Source organism: Bubalus kerabau, chromosome 4 (genome assembly GCF_029407905.1).
Source record: "Bubalus kerabau isolate K-KA32 ecotype Philippines breed swamp buffalo chromosome 4, PCC_UOA_SB_1v2, whole genome shotgun sequence".
Lineage (NCBI taxonomy): Eukaryota > Metazoa > Chordata > Mammalia > Artiodactyla > Bovidae > Bubalus > Bubalus kerabau.
The window spans coordinates 100,248,775-100,264,496 of record NC_073627.1 but is presented as its reverse complement, the minus strand read 5'-3'; the positions used below and the strand labels follow the sequence as shown (position 1 = coordinate 100,264,496).

At 40.0% G+C, this 15,722-nt stretch overlaps 1 long non-coding RNA gene across 3 annotated transcripts in view; it reads right to left on the bottom strand.

Annotated features, from left to right (window-relative positions):
- Positions 1 to 2,752, bottom strand: part of LOC129650016 (uncharacterized) — a 421,016-nt gene extending 418,264 nt beyond the window's left edge. For 2 of the 3 annotated variants that reach the window (XR_008713531.1, XR_008713532.1), the window contains exon 1: positions 2,519 to 2,751. This is a non-coding gene — a long non-coding RNA (uncharacterized LOC129650016). Of the gene's footprint in view, positions 1 to 2,518 lie in introns of all 3 variants that reach the window. The other variant, XR_008713533.1, reaches the window with a different exon arrangement.
- Positions 2,753 to 15,722: the final 12,970 nt, after the last annotated feature.

The window sequence follows — 15,722 nt, the reverse complement described above, 5'->3', positions numbered from 1 at the left end:
ATTTATTCATCAAAGATTCAAAGAGTAATAGAATGAGGATAGCTCAGTGAGGAAATTCAGTGGAGAAAAGCGGCTGAAATAAGGATAGCTCAGTAGGAAAATTCAGTGGAGAAAAGAAGCTGAGTGGCTTGGTTTACGCGGAAAATCAATATAACCCGTGACACCAGGTTAGCTCTGACCATGGAGGCCACAGGCGCCCTCTCGAATAGCGGAAGGTGCCCCACCTTAGACACCTTCTCGAGTGGGTCTTAGAAGCCCAGGCAAATAAATGGTCGCAGAGGACATCCGCGCTCCAGATGGACACTCAGCTGGAATTTGGGAGAGAGAGTGACATGGGGAGACCAAGTTTCAGTGAACAAGGCCCGCACTTTATTTTCCAAAGTAGTTTTTATACCTTAAGGTATGCATAGAGGATAATAGGGGAAGGGGTGGAGTCATGCAAGGACAGCAGTTCCTGGTCCTAATCGAAGCCAGGCTTTCAAACTTATCATATGCAAAAGTTCAGGTGATTGACATCATCTTCTTGCCCGGAGGCCTGTTAACATTTTAAGAAACTTATTTTTCTCTAAAGGTGATTATTCCAAAGTCAGGCGCCAGCCTTCCGAAAAGCATTGGACAAAGCGGCATTTTACATTTCTATACACCCATTATATCAATCAATACACTGCCAAGGACACAGTAGGTAAGGAGTATGGAGACTTAGCAGCAAACATTGGCCCAACAAGTGAAAAACCCTTCACCAATACAATTTCTAATCAATCTTTTAACTACTCAAAGGAATCTGTGTTTAGGCAGTTTAGAACATCTCCTGCCTCTCACAGTTGGGAGGCTCTGAACAATCACATGTGGCCGGAAAAACCCACTCAGGCAGGCTAGAGGATTTCCAAAGGAGTTTGTAGGTTGAAACACTGTCACATCCAGGAATTATTAACTGGAGCTGTAAGCTAACTCTCTTTTCAGAGAGAGGTAGTGGGGGACAGCCCCCCGTAAAGTCAGAGGTGTAGGTGAAAGCACAAAGCAGAAAGTAGGCAGACTCTGGTTTCGGGGGTAGATGCTCGAGAATTTCCAGGGGGACTCCTGAGGCTCGATCCCACCTTTGCCTATGCCGAGCCTCCTTCCTCATGACCTTTGTCATGGGCGGAGTGCCTCACGCTGGCTCCCGGCAGTGATAGAATTCCAGTTGAGCTATTCCAGATCCTGAAAGATGATGCTTTGGAAAGTGCTGCACTCAATATGCAATATGCACTCAATATGCAATATGCCGGCTCCCGGCAGTATGTTATGGCATAGCATTTAATTATTTTGCGTTGGATCCTGTATAAAGTCAAGAGAAACTGATTTCTAGCATGTTTAAAAGGAAGAGCATTTCACATGCTTAGATAAGAACCCGTGCACTGGTACAAACAGCACCACCCAGCTGCCATCATGATTCACAGAGAATCCGCTTCATTTGCATGTAGTTTCTATCCTATATCACACTCTTTACTTGAATTGTAGACACGATTAAAACTTAAGTGTTTTTAGAGCAAATTGGGGATGGATCACACATTCACAGATGATAATTCATATTAACCAAAAACAGTGCTTCGTAAGTCACACCACCTTTACAAGTGTTTTTAGTAACTTATACAAGAACTTCCCTTTAGTAACAAAACTAGCACCATAATGAAAATTTTAAGAAGTCTAGTGAACTTCTCAAACTAGAAGTCTGTTACATCTGAATTAACTCTATTTCTTCCAGGAGTTCAAGTCACAATGATAACACTTGCCAATAGGCAGAAGCACATCCTATGCTATGCGATTATGTGGACTTGATCAGTCAAAAATGCCCAAATCATGACCGGCTCCACAGAGAAAATAATCATGTGTTTAAATTATCAGGAGGTTCCCCAATTTATTTGTACCATGCTAACCAGCAGACATTCAGTGTTGAATGTGCACATTTTTTCCTCACATTTCTTGAAAAAAGTGAAAACTTGCCCCCTCAACTTTAAAGTTAACAAGAGGTTGGACGTTTCTGTATCTGGTTTGAGTAACCATTAGTATAGTTACCGGAGAAAGCAGTGGCACCCCACTCCAGTACTCTTGCCTGGAAAATCCCATGGACGGAGGAGCCTGGTAGGCTGCAGTCCATGGGGTGTCGAAGAGTTGGACATGACTGAGCGACTTCACTTTCACTTTTCACTTTCATGCATTGGAGAAGGAAATGGCAACCCACTCCAGTGTTCTTGCCTGGAGAATCTCAGGGACGGAGGAGCCTGTGGTCACACAGAGTTGGACACGACTGAAGCGACTTAGCAGCAGCAGCAGGATAGTTAGAGTTGGGCTAGGGTGAAAACTCCTACTTTTCCCATGCTACATTTTTAGGTTAGCATTTGAAATTAAATACATTCTTTTACTTCATTTAATCTCCATTATTTGAGTAACTAATTATGCTACAACTAGATTATTACTTTTTTATTACTGCTGTAACAAACTACCATAGACTTTGTGACTTGCAAGGAAGCAGTTTTACTACCTGACAGTTGGAGGTTAGAAATCCAAAGTCAGTCACGGTGTGTCGAAGCCACGGTGTCAGCAGAGCTGATACCTCTTGGAGACTCTGAAGAAACAGCCACTTCTTTGCCTTTTTCAGCATCTAGAGTCAGAAGGCACCCTTTGACCCATGGCCTGGTCCTTGCTTCACCTCCCTCCTGCTTCTTTCCTCCCATCTCCTACTACTAACTTTGCCCCTTCTGGCTCCTTCCTACAAGGTTCCTGGTAATTACATGAGCCCACCTGTATGATTCAGGGTAACTGCCCCATCATTAGAGCCTCAATTAATCACAGCTGCAAGATTTCTTTTTTGCTTTAAGATTATATCCATAAGTTCTAGAATTAAGGCTTAGGCATCTTTGGGAAGTGGTGGAGAGCATAATGCAACCTAGCCCAAAAAGAAACTCAAAACTAATGCTGCAGGGTAACTTAGAAAAGTCCAGTAAGCCTAGTAAACAGTTACACTTACCAGAAAAAAGAATACACACACTAACATGGTTTATTTTTTTAAACAATATTTATTACAAATTGGTAGATATTTTGATGGCAACTGGAAAGAGACTGACCTTGTCTGAATTACTCATAAAATGGCTTTAGCTTCCTATTCGCCTTTCTCATTCTAAACCTAACTTTCCAGACACAGAAAGAAAGAATCTGTATTCTTTATCTATGGAGAGTACATGCCTGGGACATGGGAATATGAGCCACAGGTTAGGTAGTCTGTGGGGGTTTGCAGCTCAGCTGTAATCTTTTCACCTTGAATTAAGAAAAGATATACTGATGTGAAAATATGTCCCTTGGAAAAAGGATCTCTTATTTTTTATTTTTATGATCTTGGACAATTTTCTAGTTATCTAGCCATGGCAAATACGTTCATCTAAAGGGGCCAACCAAAAATTGAGAGGTGATCACAAACTTTCCATATACCTCCAAAATTGCTTTGATGTTTGTAAAGAGGAACAGCACACGTTGTTTGCTCTATAAATAGATTTGTCCATATCATAGGACGTTAGAAATAATGACCCCTGGGATAATATGCTTTCGATTATGTTATAAAGCAGCTTTCACTACAGGCAGCTAAAAAACAGGCTTGCCAAATGTTTTTAATTTGAAGAACAAATGGAGATGGCATCCTCATTATCTCTGTTCTATATATTAGGGCGTATTTTTCTCTTGTTTTATTTCGTACAATCTGTAATACAACAGCTCTGTATTGACTACATAACCTCAATGTATTATTTTTAAACAGTTTAGGCCTCCAGAGGTATTTAAACATAAAACCACCAATTAAAAGCATTTTATTTTCTCACAGAAGTATGCACAGGTGGCCTACATTGAATGATGCCAAAATGTTTACAAAAAAATATTTCTCCTTTGCTATTAAAGAAGTTGCCTACAGACTCACACAAATAGTGAATAAAATTTACTTAGCAAATATAATCTAGATAGACACCATTCTCCCCACCCCCATGTCCTCCATCTGCCTCTCTTTTGTGGAAAAAAAACTGTGGCCTCTCCTAGTTCAAAAGAATAAACTTAATCAGAGAAGTGAGAATACACAGAAACAAAGAAAATAGTCATGCAAGACAAAATAACAGTTTAGCCATTAAACAAAGTCAAGGAATTTTAGTTTTATCTCAAGAGATACAAATAATATTCTGAGACATGATCTTTCAACTATTTAGCAGATACTGAAATCCCATCCAGGTGGATGAAATTAATTATATTCTGAGTACAAGCATGTAGACCCCAGAAGGTTGATCATAACTCTCAATTACCTTACCATCAACCAACTAGAAGAATGACCACACGCTAATCATACACTCCACAACCCTCTCCCGCATCCTGTTTTTAAAAACCTTTCACTTAAGTCTATTAGGGTGTTAAGATCTTTTGAGCATCAGGTGCCAGGACTCTTTATTTGGTACCTTACAATTAATGTTGCATTTTCCTTTATCATAAGCCAGTGTCGGTAGATTAGCTATACTACAGGCTTACAAGTAGAACCAAGTTTGATTTAGTAACACAAGTAGTGTTTAATTTTGTATCCCTTTCACTAATTGGTATTTTGACTCTGTAGCCAAGAAGGTCACTAGGCTTAGGAAAAAAAAAAAAAAAGCCATTTCGATATCTATTTCAAAGTGACCCATTTAAATAAACCTATACTTGGTCTCTGAACCTAGATCTACTTCAGTTCAGTTCAGTTCAGTTCTGTCGCTCAGTCGTGTCCGACACTTTGCGGCCCCATGAAATGCAGCACGCCAGGCCTCCCTGTGAATCACCAACTCCAGGAGTTTACTCAAACCCACGTCCATCGAGTCAGTGATGCCATCCAGCCATCTCATCCTCTGTCGTTCTCTTCTCCTCCTGCCCCCAATCCTTCCCAGCATCAGAGTCTTTTCTAATGAGTCAACTCTTTGCATCAGGTGGCCAGAGTATTGGAGGTTCAGCTTTAGCATCATTCCTTCCAATGAACACCCAGGACTGATCTTTAGAATGGACTGGCTGGATCTCCTTGCAGTCCAATGGCCTATCAAGAGTCTTCTCCAACACCATAGTTCAAGAGCATCAATTCTTCGGCACTCAGCTTTCTTCACAGTCCAACTCTTACATCCATACATGACCACTGGAAAAACCATAGCCTTGACTAGATGGACCTTTGTTGGCAAAGTAATGTCTCTGCTTTTGAATATGCTATCTAGGTTGGCCATAACTTTCCTTCCAAGGAGTAAGCATCTTTTAATTTCATGGCTGCAGTCACCATCTGCAGTGATTTTTGGAGCCCCCCAAAAATAAAGTCTGCCACTGTTTCCCCATCAATTTCCCATGAAGTGATGGGACCAGATGCCATGATCTTCATTTTCTGAATGTTGAGTTTAAGCCAACTGTTTTACTCTCCTCTTTCACTTTCATCAAGAGGCTTTTTAGTTCCTCTTCACTTTCTGCCATAAGGGTGGTGTCATTTGCATATCTGAGGTTATCGCTATTTCTCCCGGCAATCTTGATTCCAGATTGTGCTTCTTCCAGCCTAGTGTTTCTCTTTTTACTCTGTTAATTACAGAATAAACTTCCTAGGCTGGGTTCTTCTCCATGGAGACTCTGATATCTATTCAAAATCTCTTGAGGAAACTTCCCTGGTGGTCCAGCAGTTAAGAATCTGCCTTCCAAGGCAGGATTTGATCCCTGGTCAGGGGTTGCTTCCCTGGTGGCTTAGAGGTTAAAGCGTCTGCCCGCAATGCGGGAGACTCGGGTTCGATCCCTGGATTGGGAAGATCCTCTGTCGAAGGAAATGGCAACCCAGTCCAGTACTCTCGCCTGGAGAATCCCATGGAAAGAGGAGCCTGGTAGGCTACAGGCCAAGGGGTTGCGAAGAGTTGGACACAACTGAGTGACTTCACTTTCACTTCACAGGGAACTAAGATATCACATGCCTCTGAACAACTAAGCTCCTGGGGGGCAACTACTGAGCCTGCACACTCTGCACCACAATTTGAAAGAAGCTGCGCACTGGCAAAGAATAATCCTGTGTGCCAGGACCAAGATCCTACGTGCTGCAACTAAGACCTGACACAACCAAATAGATAAATATATTTTTAAAACATTTTAAAGTAAAATAAAAACAAAATTTCCTCAGAACACTTCAATACATACTTAGGGCAAGCATATTTTTACTTCACTCTCTACCCTTATTGGGCTTCCCTGGTGGCTCAGAGGTAAAGAATTCACCTGCCAAGTCAGGAGCCGTAAGTTCGATCTTTGGGTCCGGAAGAACCCCTGGAGAAGGAAATGGCAACCCACGCCAGTGTTCTTACCTGGGAATTCCCATGGACAGAGCTGCCTGGTGGGCTACAGTCCATGTGGGCTACAGTCCATCATAAAGCATAGGACACGACTTAGCGACTAAACAACTAGGGCATTCCTGATAGCTCAGTTGGTAAAGAATCCGCCTGCAATGCAGGAGACACCCCCATTTGATTCCTGGGTTGGGAAGATCCGCTAGAGAAGGGAAAAAGCTACCCACTCCAGTGATCTGGCCTCAAGAACTAGTCCATGGGGTTGCAAAAAGTCAGACAGGACTGAGCGACTTGCACTTTCATTTGGCTTCCCTGGTGGCTCAGATAGTAAAAAATCTGCCCTCAATGAGGTAAATCTGGGCTCAATCCTTGGGTTGGGAAGACCCTGGAGAAGGAAATGGCAACCCAATCCATATTCTTGCCTGGAGAATCCCATGGGCAGAGGAGCCTGGCAGGCTACAGTCCATGGGGTTGCAAAGAGTTGGACACGTGACTACCACTTCAACAACGATTATTCTTATTAGACTGAGCTCTTTGAGGAAAAGGGCTGTGTTGTATAACTTTATTTTTCTATACAGTGTTTGCCATTAAAAACATGTTGGCACAGTAAGTATTCATTGACTAGATAAATTAATAAACACAGCACACAATGAGTTCTTTCATTTAGCAGAAAAACTTAAGAGGACTCTGTAAGTCTTTTCTCTCTTTTTTGAGGTGTTTATAGTTTATTTTGGGGTAAGAAGACATAAAACTGGAGACAAATCTCAAAAACTACATACAATTGAAAAGCAATCATATTTGCTCTAAATCTATGATTTTCCAGATATAAAGAAGTCTATATCACTCTGGATACTATTCAGAATAACCTGTGAGAGATTTAAAAAATTCATCTGTGCTCCATTCTGAAATTTCAGAAGTAGAAAAAATCAGATGTTTGCTGTGTATTTAGGATTGAAAACTACTGAGTCACTCAGAGTAGAGAACTAGGACAAGCAGAACTGCATCACCTGAAATTTCTCAGACTCTGCAAGAGCATACATTCCTGAAATAGAATATGCATTAAAAAATCATTATGTGATCTACACATGCATTAAAATTTGATATACCCTACTCAGAGGTTAAGGCATCTGCCTGCAATGCAGGAGACCTGGGTTTGATCCCTGGTTCAGGAAGATCCCCTGGAGAAGGAAATGGCAACCCACTCCAGTATTCTTGCCTGGAGAATCCCATGGACAGAGGAGCCTGGTGGGCTACAGTCCATGGGATCGCAAAGAGTCGGACATGAATAAGTGACTTCACTTTCACTTTCACTCTACATCCTATCAACCTAAAAAGCAAAGGGAAAGAAAGAAAGAAAAAACAAACAAACAAAAAAAAAAACTCTGTTGATATAATTAAGAAATGCTTTTGAAGGAAACATTATAGCCTGTGGGTACCTGGGTTCTGGGGTCAAACTACCTGGATCCTAATACTTAGTAGGTCTTTTAACTTAATCAGGTTACTTATAAATATGTCTAAGCCTTGGTGAGCATTGGACCATAAAAAAGGCTGAGCGTCAAAGAATTTCTGCTTTTGAGTTGTGATGCTGGAGAGTTGTGATGTTGAGAGTACCTTGGATAGCAAAGAGATCAAACCAGTCAATCCTAAAGGAAGTCAATCCTGAATATTCACTAGAAGGACTGATGCTGAAGCTGAAGTGCCAATACTTTGGCCACCTGATGGGAAGAGGCAAATCATTGGAAAATACCCTGATGCTTGGAAAGATTGAGTGTAGAAGAAAAAGGGGGTAACAGAGGATGAGATGGTTGGATGGCATCATTGACTTAATGGACATGTTTGAGCTGGGAGATAGTGATGGACAGGGAAGGCTGGCATGTGGCAGTTTATGGAGTCGCAGAGTTGGGCACAACTTAGTGGCTGAACAACAACAACAAGCCTCAGTTTACTACAGTACAAGGGAGATAATAATAATAAATCCATACAGTTACTTTGTATCATATAGTATTGTTTGGTACAGAGTAAGCTCTCAGTAAATTTAATTAGTGGGGTCGCACAGAGTCGGACACGACTGAAGCGACTTAGCAGCAGCAGCAGCAGCAGCAGCAGCAGGATTCAGTGAACTTGGGTCTGCAAACAGATAAAAGGTACTTTCTTCAGGTCATTCTACCTGGAGGTAAACTAAACATTCTAAACTAAACAAACTAAGTAAACTAAACATTCTACCTGGAAGTAAACTAAAGTAGCAGTTTTCAGCTAGAGTACACAAACTCCTAAATGTAATAAATACATCCAGATGAAACAGAGGAACCACCAGTTTTAAGTGGAACATGTTTTCAGATTCTCAATATCAATACACATTCATTTATAATTTATCTAATATTAAAACTCATCAGTATCTGAGCTTTGCCTTTCTTTCCCTTTCCCCCCTTGTCTTTCACAAAAGTGTTCTTCCCTAATTTACAAAATCAAAACCTAACATTGTCCTGGATGAAAACAAAATGAAACAAACCATTTGTGGCACCAATGGCACTTTTCATTTTCATGCATCATCTAAGTGATAAACTAGTCATAGCAAGACTTGGGACCCTCTTCTCCAGCTAGCCATCTAGCTAGCTATTTTAGGGAAATTCAGATTTGGACACAGCCTTTCTGACTGTATATTTGATTTCCTGATTGGTTTGGCAATGAAGATTAACTTCACCATATAATGGGAACTTGTTTTTCCATAAATTGAATGAGCACTAGCTAATGGTAAAATAAAATTTTAATAACAAATATATTTTAAGCACAAAAACATGCTGTACTCTTAAAATGGAATATTTTATGATTATTTGAAAATAGCTACTAAAATACAGTTATCAACTTAAAAATGTATGGGCATGACACAGTTTGTCAAAGTTTCTGAAGTTCTCAGATTACTCTTTGAAGTGATGTTACCTCAAAGCCTTGATAGATGGATTTATTTCCTAGGTCTTTACTATTTTAAATGTTCCATAAGGCACTGGAATCTCCAAAGAAGAAAACACCATCTAGAAGCCCTAAAAGTTTATTTGGGCTTGGTAAAAGAATAAAGTAAAACAGAATGTGGCACATGCTTTTACCTCAAGGCTCTTACTGGTGGATTTATAACATCAGATTCCAATATAAAAGCACATAATAAGGAAAAGATATTAGAAGCACACAGAAAGTACAGAGTTCTATACTCACAGATCTATGCTTTTTAGTGGTGAAAAAATTTAAATCCATAAATATGATGATATTATAAATAGCACAGAATCACAGACCAGGACCCTATAAAATGGAGGGACTAGTGGGAATTTTCTTTTGGTTTTTGGAGGATTTTTTTGGTATTTTACAGTCTTTGGTACAGAAATTTAGGGTATAAACAGCATGTTTCAAAATGACACAAAAGAGAGTGAAGACAGTGGAAACTGAAAATGAATACAACTGAAGAAAAAATATCACTTAGCTTTTGATTATTCTCATTGATAATAATTCTGCCAGAAAATGTCATTCATTATCATTTTACTCTACATTATTTAAAGACAGAAGTGACAAGGGAATTTAGATTTATTTGATTGTGGTTATGATTCAACAAAAGCTCATTAAAGAGGTAGTGGGAAAATAAGACATTTGAAGGCCCATTGAAAAGTGGAAGTGATTATTATTTCTTTTTAAACAATGAAGTATTTTAAAATTGTGTTTGTAAAATATATTTCCAGAAGAAAATAATTATGAGCTTTCTGCTTTCATCCAGGATATAGAAAGTGGGAGATAGTACTGCTTCTAAGTAAACAATAGAAAACCAATAGGCAGATTTCCAAAAAGAACAAACATACAAGGAAGGAATTGCTGCATGTGCTGTTCTTAGTCACTCAGTCATGTCTAACTTTTTGTGACCCCATGGACTGTAGCCCACAAGGCTCTTATGACCTTGGGGATACTCTAGGCAGGAATACCAGAGTGGGTTGCCATGCCCTCCTCCAGGGAATATTCCCAAAGCAGGGATGGAACCCGGGTCTTCCACATTTCAGGTAGATGCTTTACCATCTAAACCACAAGGGAAGCCCAATGCTGTCATGTATGAGAATCAAACAAAATAATTTAAAATAATCATTGAATATCAAGTATAACATGGCATGTTGGCTCACTCCTGATTGGATTCTTTCAATCCTTGATAATAACAACCTGTCACAAAAATCAGTTCAGTTCAGTCGCTCAATCATGTCTGACTCTGCACAACCCCGTGGACGTCAGCATGCCAGGCTTCCCTCTCCATCACCAAAGCTCGGAGCTTGCTCAAACTCATATCCATTGAGTGGGTGATGCCATCCAAAAATCTCATCCTGTCATCCCCTTCTGCTCCTGCCTTCAAACTTTCCCAGCATCAGAGTCTTTTCCAATGAGTCAGTTCTTCGCATAAGGTGGCCAAAATATTGCAGCTTCAGCATCAGACCTAATGAATATTCGGGAATGTTTTCCTTTAGGATTCACTGGTTTTATCTCCTTACAGTCCAAGAGACTCTTCAAGAGTCCTCTCCAACACCACAGTTCAAAAGCATCAATTCTTCGGCGCCCAGCTTTTTTTATGGTCCAACTCTCACATCCATAATGAATACAGGAAAAACCAAACCTTTGACTAGATGGACCTTTGTCTGCAAAGTAATGCCTCTGCTTTTTAATATGCTATCTAGGTTGGTCATAGCTTTTCTTCCAAGGAGCAAACATCTTTTAATTTCATGGCTGCAGTCACCATCTGCAGTGATTTTGGAGCCCGCAAAGATAAAGTCTCTCAATGTTTCCACCGATCCGCAGCTATTTGCCATGAAGTGATGGGACCTAGTGTGATGATCTTCGTTTTTTGAATGTTGAGTTTGAAGCCAGCTTTTTCACTCTTCTCTTTCACTTTCATCAAGAGGCTCATTTGTTCCTCTCTACTTTCTGCCATAAGGGTGGTGTCATCTGCATATCAGAGGTTATTGTTATTTCTCCCAGCAACCTTGATTCCAGCTTGTGCTTCATCCAGCTCAGCATTTCACATGATGTGCTCTGCATATAAGTTAAATGAGCAGGGTGACAATATACAGCCTTGATGTACTTCTTTCCCATTTTGGAACCAGCCTGCTATTTCATGTTCAGTTCTAACTGTTGCTTCTTGACCTGCATACAGATTTCTGAGGAGGCAAGTCAGGTGGTCTGGTATTCCCACCTCTTGAAGAATTTTCCACAGTTTGTTGTGATCTACACAGTCAAAGACTTTGGCATAATCAATAAGGCTGAAGTAGATATTTTTTTTTCTGAAATTCTCTTGCTTTTTCAAAGATCCAGTGGCAATTTGATCTCTGGGTCCTCTGCCTTTTCTAACATCCAGCTTGAATATCTGGAACTTCATGTTTCACATACTGTTGAATCCTGGCTTGGAGAATTTTGCACATTACTTTGCTAGCATACAAGATGAGTGCAATTGTGTGGTAGTTTGAACATTCTTTGGCATTGTCCGTCTTTGGGATTGGAATGAAAACTGACCTCTTCCAGTCCTGTGGCCTCTGCTGAGTTTTCCAAATTTGCTGGTATATTGAATGCAGCCCTTTCACAGCATCATCTTTTAGGATTTGAAATAGCTGAACTGGAATTCCATCATCTCTACTAGCTTTGTTTGTAGCGATGCTTCCTAAGGCCCACTTGACTTCACATTCCAGGATGTCTGGCTCTAGGTGAGTGATCACACCATCATGGTTATCTGGGTCATGAAGATCTTTTTTGTATAGCTCTTCTGTGTATTCTTGCCACCTCTTCTTAATATCTTCTGCTTCTGTTAGGTCCACACCATTTCTGTCCTTTATTTTGCCCATCTTTGGATGAAATGTTCCCTTGGTATCTCTAATTTTCTTGAAGAAATCTCTAGTCTTTCCCATTCTATTGTTTTCCTCTATTTCTTTGCACTGATCACCGAGAAAGGCTTTCTTATCTCTCCTTGCTATTCTTTGGAACTCTGCAATCAAATGGGTGTATATTTTCTTTTCTCCTTTGCCTTTTGCTTCTCTTCTTTTTTCATCTATTTGTAAGGTCTCCTCAGACAACTGTTTTGCCTTTTTGCATTTATTTTTCTTGAGGATGGTTTTGATCACAACCTCTTGTACAATGTCACAAACCTCCATCCATAGTTCTTCAGGCACTCTGTCAGATCAATCCCTTGAATCTATTTGTCGCTTCCACTGTATAATCATAAGGGATTTGATTTAGGTCATACCTGAATGGTATAATGGTTTTCCTACTTTCTTCAATTTAAGTTTGACTTTTGTAAAAAGGAGTTTCATGATCTGAGCCATAATCAGCTCCAGTCTTGTTTTTGCTGACTGTATAGAACTTCTCCATCTTAACATCTTACAGTCTGGCTGCAAAAAATATAATCAATCTGATTTTGGTATTGACCACCTGGTGATCTCCATGTGTAGTATTCTCTTGTGTTGTTGGAAGATGGTGTTTAATATGACACGTGCATTTTCTTAGCAAAACTCTGTTAGCCTTTGCCCTGCTTCATTTTGTACTCCAAGGCCAAATTTGCCTGTTATTCCAGGTATCTCTTGACTTCCTACTTTTGCATTCCAGTCCCTTATGATGAAAAAGACATCTTTTGGGGGCATTAGTTCTAGAAGGTCTTATAGGTCTTCCTGCTGCTGCTGCTGCTAAGTCGCATCAGTTGTGTCCGACTCTGTGTGACCCCATAGACAGCAGCCCACAAGGCTCCGCCATCCCTGGGATTCTCCAGGCAAGAACGCTGGAGTGGGTTGCCATTTCCTTCTCCAATGAATGAAAGTGAAAAGTAAAAGTGAAGTCGCTGTCATGTCTGACTCAGTGACCCTAGAGCCATTCAATTTCAGCTTCTTCAGCATTACTGGTTGGGGCATAGACCTGGATTACTATGATATTGAATGCGTTGCCTTGGAAATGAACAGAGATCATTCTGTCTTTTTGAGATCACAACAAAGTGCTGCATTTGGACTCTTTTGTTGACTATGAGGGCTACTACATTTCTTCTAAGGGATTCTTGACCACAGTAGTAGATATAATAGTCATCTGAATTAAATTTCCCATTTTAGTCCATTTTAGTTCACTGATTCCTAAAATGTTGATGTTCATTCTTGCCATCTCCTGTTTGACCACTTCTAATTTACCTTAATTCATGGACCTAATATTCCAGATTTGTATGCAATATTGCTCTTTACAGCATCAGACTTTACTTCCATCACCAGTCACAGCCACAACTGCACATTGTTTTTGCTTTGACTCCATCCCTCATTCTTTCTGGAGTTATTTGTCCACTCTTCTCCAGTAGCATATTGGGCATCTGTTGACCTGGGGAGTTCATCTTTCAGTGTCATATCTTTTTTGCCTTTTCATAGAGAGAGAAAAAGTTGGCTTAAAGCTCAACATGCAGAAAACTACGATCATGGCATCCGGTCCCTTCACTTCATGGCAAATAGATGGGAAAACAATGGCAATAGTGGCTGACTTTATTTTCTTGGGCTCCAAAATCACTGCAGATGGTGACTACAGCCATGAAATTAAAAGATGCTTACTCCTTGGGAGGAAAGTTATGACCAACCTAGACAGCATATTAAAAAGCAGAGACATTACTTTGCCAACTAGGTCCATCTAGTCAGGGCTATAGTTTTTCCAGTAGTCATGTATGGATGTGAGAGTTGGACTATAAAGAAAGCTGAGCACCAAAGAATTGATGCTATGAACTGTGGTGTTGGAGAAGACTCTTGAGTGTCCCTTGGACTGCAAGGAGATTAAACCAGTCCATCCTAAAGGAGATCAGTCCTGGGTGTTCATTGGAAGGACTGATGTTGAAGCTGAAACTCCAATACTTTGGCCACCTGATATGAAGAGCTAACTCATTTGAAAAGACCCTGATCCTGGGAAAGATTGAAGGCAGGAGGAGAAGGGGACGACAGAGGATGAGATGGTTGGATGGCATCACCAATCAATGGACTTGAGTCTGGTTAAACTCTGAGAGGTGGTGATGGACAGGGATGCCTGGTGTGCCATGGTCCATGGGGTCGCAAAGAATCCGATATGACTGAGCAACTGAACTGAACTGACTGATAGACAGTTCATGGGGTTCTCAAGGCAAATATTCCCTTGGTATCTCTAATTTTTTTGAAGAGATCTCTAGTCTTTCCTGTTCTATTGTTTTCCTCTATTTCTTTGCATTGACCACTTAGGAAGGCTTTCTTATCTCTTTATCTTTGTAACTCTGCATTCAGGTGGATACATCTTTTCTTTTCTCCTTTGCTTTTTGCTCCTCTTCTTTTCTCATCTATTTGTAAGGCCTCTTCAGACAACTATTTTGCCTTTTTGCATTTCTTCCTCTTGGAGATGGTTTTGATCACCATCTCCTGCACAAAGTTATGAACTTCCATCCATTGTCCTTCAGGCACTCTATCAGATCTAATCCCTTCAGTCTATTTGTCACTTCCACTGCATACTTATAAGGGATTTGATTTAGGTCATACCTGAATGGTCTAGTAGTTTTCCCTACTTTCTTCAATTTAAATTTGAATTTGGTAATAAGAAGTTCATGATCTGAGCCACAGTCAGCTTCTGGTCTTGTCTCATTATTTCTATAATTATTATCCCCTTCTAATATAATATTATTTTGTTACTTAATATGTCTATTTCCTGCTATTATATAAAGTACATAAATAAATAACTCTTTGGTCTAAGGTCTCAAATACCAATATATTTTAAAATAGAATGTTGATACATATTAGAATCTAAAAATTATTTGTTGAATTATTAATAAATTAATGATGATGATTTACCCATAATTTGCTTTATCAAAACACTTCTGAGCATCTCTCAATTGAAACAGCACGTCTCCTCTCGGTAGACAGCTTCCTAAGATGAGCATATGGCAAGCATGGTTTCTCTGTTTCCTGTAATCCAGAAAGTGTCGCCACAGTGCACAGCTGCCAAGAAACCTCTGGCTTCCTAAGCCTGACAAGGCTCTTTGAGGCACCCAGCCAGAAGCCTTTGTATTTATTTTTGGCCATAACGGCTAAGTAGAATGTCACGGTCCAAACAAACTCCAAATTATCACCTTGCAACACATTGTTCTTAAATAAAATAGCATTACTGTGATATGCTCTCCATGGTGCTAGGGATGGATCCTCTACATACCACTAGTCAGTAAATGAGCAAAATTCATCTTCATATCCACATATAAGTGTAAATAAAAACATGAACTAATTGTAATTTCCATCATTATAAACATAGAAAATTGACTTTTTAGGTAAGTTTCTCTCCTAAGACAAAAGTGAGGACTCTCATTTGTCTCCCATTTGTATTATATATTTTGGGGGTATACAAGAATCTAGAAGCCAA